General features: G+C 46.2%; 2 long non-coding RNA genes and 1 pseudogene across 2 annotated transcripts; 2 read left to right on the top strand and 1 right to left on the bottom strand.

Moving 5' to 3' along the window:
- Window positions 1-390: 390 nt before the first annotated feature.
- LOC121843544 lies at window positions 391-1,966 on the top strand. Its single transcript, XR_006081625.1, has 2 exons — window positions 391-723; window positions 848-1,966. It is a non-coding gene; the product is annotated as an uncharacterized LOC121843544 (long non-coding RNA).
- A 126-nt stretch (window positions 1,967-2,092) lies between these two features.
- The window catches only part of LOC121843540, a 51,522-nt pseudogene continuing 41,904 nt past the window's right edge, over window positions 2,093-11,710 (bottom strand).
- Window positions 5,813-11,626, top strand: LOC121843542. The gene is made up of 2 exons (XR_006081623.1): window positions 5,813-5,902; window positions 11,365-11,626. It is a non-coding gene; the product is annotated as an uncharacterized LOC121843542 (long non-coding RNA).

Raw genomic sequence — 11,710 nt, 5'->3', positions numbered from 1 at the left:
ATCTTTATCCACCTTCACACTACTGTTCCATTCTACCATCTTTATCCACCTTCTTCACACTACTGTTCCATTCTACCATCTTTATCCACCTTCTTCACACTACTGTTCCATTCTACCATCTTTATCCACCTTCTTCACACTACTGTTCCATTCTACCATCTTTATCCACCTTCTTCACACTACTGTTCCATTCTACCATCTTTATCCACCTTCACACTACTGTTCCATTCTACCATCTTTATCCACCTTCTTCACACTACTGTTCCATTCTACCATCTTTATCCACCTTCATACTGTTCCATTCTACCATCTTTATCCACCTTCACACTACTGTTCCATTCTACCATCTTTATCCACCTTCACACTACTGTTCCATTCTACCATCTTTATCCACCTTCATACTACTGTTCCATTCTACCATCTTTATCCACCTTCATACTACTGTTCCATTCTACCATCTTTATCCACCTTCATACTACTGTTCCATTCTACCATCCCTCGTTCACCCAGTGATTCATTCCTTTGTTAATGTATCATGTCATTCATCTGTTCATCCAATAGGAAAGCCACAGGTAAGAGGCACTTAGAAAAATAGAAAAAGTCATTTAAAAAAACAAAACAATACAAAAGAGTCTGAAACGGCATCCTATTCCCTATGTGGGGCACTACCCCCTCTGTCTGGTTTCTGATTGGTCCATTCAGGAAGCAGGTCCATTTTGATTGGTCCATTCAGGAACCAGGTCCATTTGGAATGGTCCATTCAGGAAGCAGGTCTATTTTGAATGGTCTATTCAGGAAGCAGGTCCATTTTGATTGGTCCATTTTGAATGGTCCATTCAGGAAGCAGGTCCATTTTGATTGGTCCATTCAGGAAGCAGAGGCCAGATTGACAGCAAGCTACCATTTACAATAGACTGGGCTAAAAGCCGGGATTTAATTAAAGAAGCGATAATCAAACAACACTCTCAACAGTGATCCTTTTAAAGATGTTTGCAGAGATGTTGCATTTGCGGTAAACGCAGCAGATGTCATAAATGACCTTTTAAAAGTCAAGTGCAGTAAGCTTATCGACAACACATCTTTGATTGAATCTCGGCCCTTGTCTAACAACTATCTACTACTAACATCGATAACTGACGAGACACCTGGTATCTCTATTGACTACAGGGTTGGTGTCAATTCCATGTCAATTCCTGTCAATTCAGAGAGAGAACCAAATTCCAAATCTAAATTCCAATTCCAAATTCCAATTCCAAATGCTCCTCATTAAAGAGCATTGAAGAGAATTGGAACTTTCTGAATTGACTGAAATTGAAACGGAATGGACACCAACCCTGACTGGTTACCAGTGTTCTTTGAGTGAACTGTGAGGGCAGTTGAAGCTAACTATTTTCCAATGAAATCAATTCATTTTATAGCATAATTAGCATTTCATCCAAATGAATTTCAAAAAGCTGCGAGCTGGAAAGGACTTACTGTAATATTCCTGCATAGATATTGAAGTGCATATTGAAGATCAGATCTAAAAATACAAATGTACATATGATCCAGTAAGAAGGTTAGAAACATTTCAAACAGTATAAAGAACTAAGCATTTTGTTATTAATTATGGAGAGTATTTGTTATTTTAAACAATGGAATAATGCCTCCGTGTGAAGAAGTATTCACTAAAATCTGCTCCATATTTTAAACCTGTTTGATTTCAAATTCTGTCTAATCCACCGGTTTGAACTAAGTTCATTAAAGTAAGTTAGAGTTAAACAAAAAAAATGTAGGTTTCATTTTTCTCTCTCTCTCAATCTCTTTGAAACATTGAAGGTATTAAAACATTGTAACAAAGCTATTAAACAACTGATCAGAAGTACATAGTGTTGCTTAAATGAAATAACAATAACATGACAATATGAAAATTAAGAGAGAATAAATGAAATAACAATAACATGACAATATGAATATTAAGAGAGAATACATGAAAGACAGTCTGGAATCATGTTAGTGAATAAAACATCAACGTTACGCAAAGTGTTTCTTTGTAGTCAAAGGACATTAGGAGTGGTAATTATTCATTCTGTCTGTCTGTCTGTCTGTCTGTCTAGTCCAGCAGTGAAGGCTCTGAAGGGCGTATGATGGTGGGCCGGCCTGGGGCCGCTGGGGGTCTTCTGTTATAGAGGAGGACAGAAGGAGGGAGAGAGAAGGAGGGAGGGATGGGGGAAGCAGGGAGGGAGAGGAGGGAGGGAGGGGAATGGAGAGAGAGGGAGGAAGGGAGGGAGAGGAGGGAGGGGAGGGGAGGAGGGAGGGGATGGAGGGGGATGGAGAGAAGGGGGAGGGAGAGGGAGGGAGGGAGGAGGGAATGGAGAGAAGCAGAGGGAGGAATGGGAGAGAGGGAGGGGAGGGATGAGAGGAGGGAGGAATTGATGGATGGAGGGAGGGGATGAAGAGAAGGGGAGGGAGAGGAGGGAGGGAGGGGGAATGAGAGAGAGGGGGAAGGGAGGGGGACGGAGGGAGAGGAGGGAGGAGGGAGGAGAGGGGGGATAGAGAGAGAGGGAGGAGGGGAGGGACGGAAGGAGGGATGGGAGGGAGGGAAGGAGGGATGGAGAAGAAGGAGGGAGGGAGAGGAATGGAGAGAGAGGGAGGAGGATGGAGAAGAGGGAGGAATTGATGGATGGAGGAGAGGAAGGGAGGGGGGAAGCATGGAGGGGGAATGAGGAGGGAAGGGGGATGGAGGGGGAGGGAGGGAGGGAGGGGGATGGAGAGAAGCAGGGAGGGGGATGGGGGAAGCATGGAGGGGGATGGAGAGAAGGGAGGAGGGATGGGGGGGATGGAGGGAGGGGAAGCAGGGAGGGAGGGAGGGAGGAATGGAGAGAGGGGGAGGAGGGAGGGATGGAGAGAGAGGGAAGGAGGGATGGAGAGAGAGGGAAGGAGGGATGGGGAAGCAGGGAGCGAGGGGGAGGGGAATGGAGATGGAGAGAGGGAAGGTGGGATGGGGAAGCAGGGAGGGAGAGGAGGGAGGGTGGAGGGAGGGAGGAGAGAGAGAAAAACATATGTATCATTCCCACAACTCATGATACACGAAACCCCCACAACTACCACAACCACTACCAACAAACCCCCACCACCATCACTACCACAACCACCATCACTACCACCACACCACCACAACCATCACTACCACAACCACTACCATCACTACCACAACCACTATCATCACAACCACCACAACCACTATCATCACAACCACCACAACCACCACAACCACCACAACCACCACTACCACCACAACAATCACTACCACCACAACCACTACCACAACCATCACTACCACAACCACTATCATCACCAACATCACTACCACAACCACTACAAGCACTATCATCACTACCACCACAACCACCACCACCACTCCCACTACCACCACAACAATCACTACCACCACAACCATCACTACCACCACAACCACTACCATCACAACAATTACTACCACCACAACAATCACTACCACCACAACCACTATCATCACCAACATCACTACCACAACCACTACAAGCACTATCACCACTACCACCACAACCACAACCACCACTACCACCACAACCACCACTACCACCATCACTACTACCACAATCACTACCACAACCATCACTACTACCACAACCACTACCACCACCACCATCGCTACCACAACCATCACTACTACCACAACCACTACAACCACTACCATCACTACCACCACAACCATCACTACCAACACAACCATCACAACCACCACACCACTACAACCACTACCACCATCACTACCACATCCATCACTACTACCACAACCACTACCACCACTACCACCACAACCACCACAACCACCAAACCCCCACCACAACCACTACCATTACTACCACAACTACCATCACTACCACCACAACCACCAAACCCCCACCACAACCACTACCATTCCTACCACTAACACAACTACCACAACTACCATCACAACCACCACTATCACTACAACCACTACCACAACTACCACCACAACCACTAACACCCCCCACCACAACCACTGTCACCACAACCTCCAACAACTACCATCACTACCACCACAACTACTACCACCACTACCACCACAACCACTACTACCACAACCACTACAACCACAACCACTACCACTACCACCACTACTACCACCACAACCACTACCACCACAACCCCTTCAACCACTACCACCACCACTACCACTACCACCACCACTACCACCACAACCACTACCACTACCACAACCACTACCACCACCACTACCACCACAACCACTACCACAACCACAACCACCACCACCACAACCACCACCACCAACCACTACCACAACCACCACCACCACAACCACTAACACCCCCACCACAACCACTGTCACCACAACCTCTACAACAACTACCATCACTACCACCACACCTACTACCACCACTACCACCACTACCCACAACAACCACAACCACTACAACCACTACCACTACAACCACTACCACCACAACCACTACCACTACCACCACTACCACCACCACAACCACTACCACCACAACCCCTTCCCACTACCACCACCACTACCACTACCACTACCACCACCACTACCACCACAACCACTACCACAACCACTACCACCACCACTACCACCACAACCACTACCACAACCACCACCACCACAACCACCACCACTACCACCACAACCACTACCACAACCACAACCACCACCACCAACCACTACCACAACCACCACCACCACCACAACCACTATCACCACAACCGCTACCACTATTCCAATTCCACCACCACTACCACTATCACCACAACCGCTACTACAACCACTACCACTATCCCAATTCCCCACCACAACCACCACCATCACCACTACAACCACCCCTCGGAATGTAACATTACTAATAAAAGTGACCTATTGTGACAGAATAGACCGTTCTAGCAGTTCCAGCCTCCATTCCTCCAGAGGTAAGTGGGGTTGTTTACACTCGCCTGCCCAGGAGCAGAGCTCTTACCTGGGTATGCCGGGGGGCAGGGCTGGGGGTACCCTGGCTGGGCGAGATGGGATCAGGGGGACATTGACGACAGGGTCCGCTGCACTGTAGGTGTTGACTGGTGGGGGTCCGGGTCGAGAGGGGATGAGGGGTGCCCCGAAAGCTGGGTTTTGGGGACTGGAGGGAGGAGGGACGGCGGTGGGGCCTCTTGCTGCCGGGGGCGACTAGGAGGGGGACAGCGGCCGGGGCTGGTCTGGCCTGAGGAGGAGGGCTGGGGAAGGGAGGAGGAGGGAGGGGAGAGAGATAGAGAGGGGGGATGGATAGATAGGAGGGGGATAGGAGAAAGAGGGGGGACACACAGAGAGAGAGAGATAGAGAGGGGGAGAGAGAGGAAGAAGGGGAAATATATTCAGTTTCACATCCAAGTGTACATTAACCTACATGTGAGAGCCTAGTGTGTGTTTGAACATGCGAACTGCATCTGTACATGTGTGTGTGTGTACATGAGTGTGTGTACAGGTCTGTGTACATGTGTGTATGTGTACAGGCGTGTGTGTACATGCCTGTGTGTACATGCCTGTGTGTGTACATGTGTGTGTGTGTGTGTGTACATGTGTGTGTACATGTGTGTGTGTGTGTGTGTGTGTGTGTGTGTACATGTGTGTGTGTACGTGTGTGTACAGGTGCATCTCTCTCTGTTACCTGGGTTCCTTGGTCCTCCAGGTGTCGTCTACAGGTGGAGGTACAGGAGCTGACACTGTGGTTGTACTGATGTCTCCTATGATCAGCAGGGCTTCTTTCAGAGCATGGTACATCCTCAACATCTCATCTCTCCTCTGAGCCTGGTCAGCTGACTCCTCCATCAGACTGCCCTGGTCCCCACAGGAATACAGGTAGGCCAACAACTCAGAATGGATGAAGTCTTTAGCCTAGAGAAGGAGAAGGGGATGGGTGAGGGAGAGAGGAGGAGAGGAGAGAATTAGTACTAGAATTAGAACTCCACAGTTCTCCACAGGAATACAGGTAGAAATCTTTATCCTAGAGAATGAGAGAGGAAGAGGGGGAACGAGGGTAGTGAGAGAGAAGAGAGAGAAGGGAGGAGAGAGGGGGGAACGAGCGTAGTGAGAGAGAGAGAGAGAGAGAAGGGGAGGAGAGAAGAGGGGGAACGAGCGTAGTGAGAGAGAGAGAGAGAGAGAGAAGGGAGGAGAGAAGAGGGGGAACGAGGGTAGTGAGAGAGAGAAGGGAGAGAGAAGAGAGGGGAATGAGGGTAGTGAGAGAGAGATTGAAGGGAGGAGAGAAGAGGGGGAATGAGGGTAGTGAGAGAGAGAGAGAGAGAGAGGGAGGAGAGAAGAGGGGGAAACGAGTAGTGAGAGAGATTGAAGGGAGGTGAGAAGAGGGGGAACGAGGGTAGTGAGAGAGATTGAAGGGAGGTGAGAAGAGGGGGAACGAGGGTAGTGAGAGAGAGAAGGAGGAGAGAAGAGGGGGAACGAGTAGTGAGAGAAGGGAGGTGAGAAGAGGGGGAACGAGGGTAGTGAGAGAGATTGAAGGAGAGAAGAGGGGAACGAGTAGTGAGGGATTGAAGGGAGTTGAGAAGAGGGGGAACGAGGGTAGTGAGAGAGATTGAAGGGAGGAGAGAAGAGGGGGAACGAGGGTAGTGAGAGAGATTGAAGGGAGGAGAGAAGAGGGGGAATGAGGGTAGTGAGAGAGAGATTGAAGGGAGGAGAGAAGAGGGGGAACGAGGCTTTGAATATTTCAGTCGTCCTGAGTCTGCACAGAACTGCCAAGATGACCTCGAATTAATGGAGACACTCGTTTTTTAATCCTGTATCTCTCCACACATTCACACAAATAGTCATGGACTCTAAACCTTCCAGCTGCCTACTGGACCCTATTCCAACTAAACTACTGAAAGAGCTACTTCCTGTGTTTGGCCCTCCTATGTTGAACATAATAAACGTCTCCCTATCCTCCGGATGTGTGTAACCGGTGTGAAATGGCTAGCTTAGTTAGCGGTGCGTGCTAATAGCGTTTCAATCGGTGACGTCACTTGCTCTGAGACCTTGAAGTAGTGGTTCCCCTTGCTCTGCAAGGGCCGCGGCTTGGGTAACGATGCTTCGTGGGTCCCGGGCTCGAACCAGCCATTTCACACCAGTTACATGTGTAATTAAATTAAATAATTAAGCCAATAAAGCCTTTCCAAATCGGCTTATATCGAATCTTACCCCCAATTTTTTTTAAAAGCTGTTGCTCAGCAACTCACTGCCTTCTTGAAGGCAGACCATGTATTAATGTATAATAAATGCTCCAGTCTGGTTTTAGACCACATCATAATACTGAGACTGAGACTGCACCCAGATTGCCTACCCAGGAAACCTGTGTTTCAGAAATAAGGAAGTGGATGGAGGCAAACGTTTTACTTTTGAACTCAGTTCTAGGTCCCATAGAAACAAAGAGATCTGCTGTTTGATCTGACTCTGAATCTCGAGGGTTGTTACAGTCATCTCAAATCAAACTGTGAAGGACCTCACAGCGTTACTCTGGACCCTGATCTCTCTTTTGACAGACAGATCAAAAATATTTCAAGCACAGTTTTTTTTCTATCTTTGTAACATGTCTTTTCCAAACATGATGCAGAAAAGCTCATCCATGATTTTGTCATTTCAAGATTAGACTACTGCAATGCTCTGCTCTCTCGCTACCCGGATAAATAAACAGCTAGTTCTAAATACGGCTGCTAGAATCTTGACTAGAACCAAAAAATGTGATCGTATTACTCCAGTGCTAACCTCTAACCTCTAACCTCTCTACATTGGCTTCCTGTCAATGGCTGATTCCAAGGTTTTACTGCTAACCTACAAAGCATTACATGGACGTGCTCCTACCGATCTGTCTGATGTGGTCCTGCCGTACATACCTACACGTACGCTACAATCACTAGATGCAGGCCTCCTTACTGTCCCTAGAATTTGTAAGCAAACAGCTGGAGGCAGGGCTTTTTCAAATAGAGGTACATCTTTATGGAATGGTCTGCGGAGCCATGTGAGAGTCGCAGACTCAGTCTCAACCTTTAAATCTTTATTTTCAGTAGGTTCAATGATTGAGTGTAGTCTGGCCCAGGGGTGCGAGGGTGAATGACAAGGCACTGGAGTGACGAATCACCCTTGCTGTCTCTGCCTAGCCAGCTCCTTAGTCTCTCTACTAGGATTCTCTGCCAAAGGGGATGAGTCACTGGCTTGCTAGCTCTCCCAAGCCATCCCTAGAAGGGGTGAATCACGCCATGCAAGGCTATACTCAACCTGAGTGGGTTGAATCACTGACGTGATCTTCCTGTCTGGTTCTGCGCCCCCTCGGGCTCGTGCGGTGGAGGAGATCTTTGTGGGTGAGACACCACCTTGTCTCAGGGTAGTAAGTTGGTGGTCTATTGATATCCCTCTGGTGGTGTCGGGGCTGTGCCTTGGCAAAGTGGGTGGGGTTATATCCTGCCTGGTTGGCCCTGTCCGGGGGTATAGTCGGACAGGGCCTCAGTGTCCCTCGACGACCCCCCCTGTATCAGACTCCAGTATCTATGCTGCAATAGTCTATGTGGCGGGGGGAGTAGGATCAGTCTGGTATATCTGGTATAATTCTCCTGTTATATCTGGTATAATTCTCCTGGTATATCTGGTATAATTCTCCTGGTATATCTGGTATAATTCTCCTGGTATATCTGGTATAATTCTCCAGGTATATCTGGTATAATTCTCCAGGTATATCTGGTATAATTCTCCTGTTATATCTGGTATAATTCTCCTGGTATATCTGGTATAATTCTCCTGGTATATCTGGTATAATTCTCCTGGTATATCTGGTATAATTCTCCAGGTATATCTGGTATAATTCTCCAGGTATATCTGGTATAATTCTCCTGGTATATCTGGTATAATTCTCCTGTTATATCTGGTATAATTCTCCTGTTATATCTGGTATAATTCTCCTGGTATATCTGGTATAATTCTCCTGGTATATCTGGTATAATTCTCCAGGTATATCTGGTATAATTCTCCAGGTATATCTGGTATAATTCTCCTGTTATATCTGGTATAATTCTCCTGGTATATCTGGTATAATTCTCCTGGTATATCTGGTATAATTCTCCTGGTATATCTGGTATAATTCTCCAGGTATATCTGGTATAATTCTCCTGCTGTTTGGGGTTTCAGGCTGGGTTTCTGTACAGCACTTTGTGACATCATCTGCTGATGTAAAAAGGGCTTTATAAATACCTTAGATTGGTGTGTGTTTAGGTGCTCTGATGTGTGTGTGCTCTGATGTGCTCCAGTATATATGTATATGTATGTATGTGTGTGAGAGTGAGTGAGTGAGTGAGTGAGTGAGTGAGTGAGTGAGTGAGTGAGTGAGTGAGTGAGTGAGGTGTCCACTCACGCTGTTGATCATGAGATGCATGATGGTCTTGGGCATTAGATCCCTGATGGACTTGTTGACGATGCCGATGTAGGAATCCACTAGATTCCTTATGGTCTCAACCTGCCTCTCCAGCTGAGGATCCATAGAGAAGGATTCTGCTGGTCCTGTGTCCTCACTGTCAACCTGGGGGAGGGAGAGAGGGAGGTGGGGAGGGAGGGAGGGAGGGAGAGAGAGAGAGGGAGGTGGGGAGGGAGAGAGGGAGGGAGGTGGGGAAGGAGGGAGAGAGGGAGAGGAGGGTGGGGGAGAGGGAGGGGGAGGGATGAGGGTGGAGAGAGAGCGAGGGAGGTGGAGAGAGATGCATGAGACACATTGAGAAGGATTCTTCTGGTCCTGTGCTTCACTGTCAACCTGGGGAAGGGAGGAGAGGAGGAGAGTGTACCTGTGTGTGTACAAGCTTGCATGTATATTTATCCATCCGTGTGTGTGTGCGTGTACGTCTATGTGTGTTACCCAGTGTAAGGTCTGGAGTGTGACGTCACGATCTCTGCTGGTCGGGTACTGTGTAGCAACCTAGCAGCGACAAACGTCCTGGTCTGCCCTAGAAAGCCTATGTGAATTACAGTCGCCAGAATGGCCAAACCAATTATTTTACAGACGAACGTTTTGGACATCGAAAATGTGTTTATTGTGATCAAGTTACGAACCACATTGTGAATTATTTTAAAGTTCTCTATAAATGAAGATATCAAGATCTGTAATTAAATACTGATCCATTCTGACTACTAGATCTGTAATTAAATACTGGTCCATTCTGACTACTAGATCTGTAATTAAATACTGGTCCATTCTGACTACTAGATCTGTAATTAAATACTGGTCCATTCTGACTACTAGATCTGTAATTAAATACTGATCCATTCTGACTACTAGATCTGTAATTAAATACTGGTCCATTCTGACTACTAGATCTGTAATTAAATACTGGTCCATTCTGACTACTAGATCTGTAATTAAATACTGATCCATTCTGACTACTAGATCTGTAATTAAATACTGGTCCATTCTGACTACTAGATCTGTAATTAAATACTGATCCATTCTGACTACTAGATCTGTAATTAAATACTGATCCATTCTGACTACTAGATCTGTAATTAAATACTGGTCCATTCTGACTACTAGATCTGTAATTAAATACTGGTCCATTCTGACTACTAGATCTGTAATTAAATACTGATCCATTCTGACTACTAGATCTGTAATTAAATACTGATCCATTCTGACTACTAGATCTGTAATTAAATACTGATCCATTCTGACTACTAGATCTGTAATTAAATACTGGTCCATTCTGACTACTAGATCTGTAATTAAATACTGGTCCATTCTGACTACTAGATCTGTAATTAAATACTGGTCCGTTCTGACTACTAGATCTGTAATTAAATACTGGTCCGTTCTGACTACTAGATCTGTAATTAAATACTGGTCCATTCTGACTACTAGATCTGTAATTAAATACTGGTCCATTCTGACTACTAGATCTGTAATTAAATACTGATCCATTCTGACTACTAGATCTGTAATTAAATACTGGTCCATTCTGACTACTAGATCTGTAATTAAATACTGATCCATTCTGACTACTAGATCTGTAATTAAATACTGGTCCATTCTGACTACTAGATCTGTAATTAAATACTGATCCATTCTGACTACTAGATCTGTAATTAAATACTGATCCATTCTGACTACTAGATCTGTAATTAAATACTGGTCCATTCTGACTACTAGATCTGTAATTAAATACTGGTCCATTCTGACTACTAGATCTGTAATTAAATACTGGTCCATTCTGACTACTAGATCTGTAATTAAATACTGATCCATTCTGACTACTAGATCTGTAATTAAATACTGATCCATTCTGACTACATTTGTCGTCACACAGGACCATGTGCTGAAACAGACCAACCACGGGCCGGCCGGCAGGCTACGAGGACACTCTCAGGCAGCATGAAAACGACTACATCGACCATGATCCTTTACTAGTTATGGCCACTTTCACCATGATCCTTAGCGATTATTTTGGTGGCATTCAGCCCCACCCAGCAATATGGAGCGCTTCACATTAAAATACTGGCGGCTTCATGCACCATCAGAAGTTCCAGGAATACGTGGATCCCCATCTACTGTGTGTGTGTGTGTGTGTGTGTGTGTGTGTGTGTGTGTGTGTGTGTGTGTGTGTCAGAAAAGAAAGGGACCATTTGTAATGCTAAAGAGAAATAGCTAATTTT

Source organism: Oncorhynchus tshawytscha, unplaced genomic scaffold (assembly GCF_018296145.1).
Source record: "Oncorhynchus tshawytscha isolate Ot180627B unplaced genomic scaffold, Otsh_v2.0 Un_contig_7476_pilon_pilon, whole genome shotgun sequence".
Lineage (NCBI taxonomy): Eukaryota > Metazoa > Chordata > Actinopteri > Salmoniformes > Salmonidae > Oncorhynchus > Oncorhynchus tshawytscha.
This window is presented reverse-complemented; position numbering and strand designations above follow the sequence as displayed.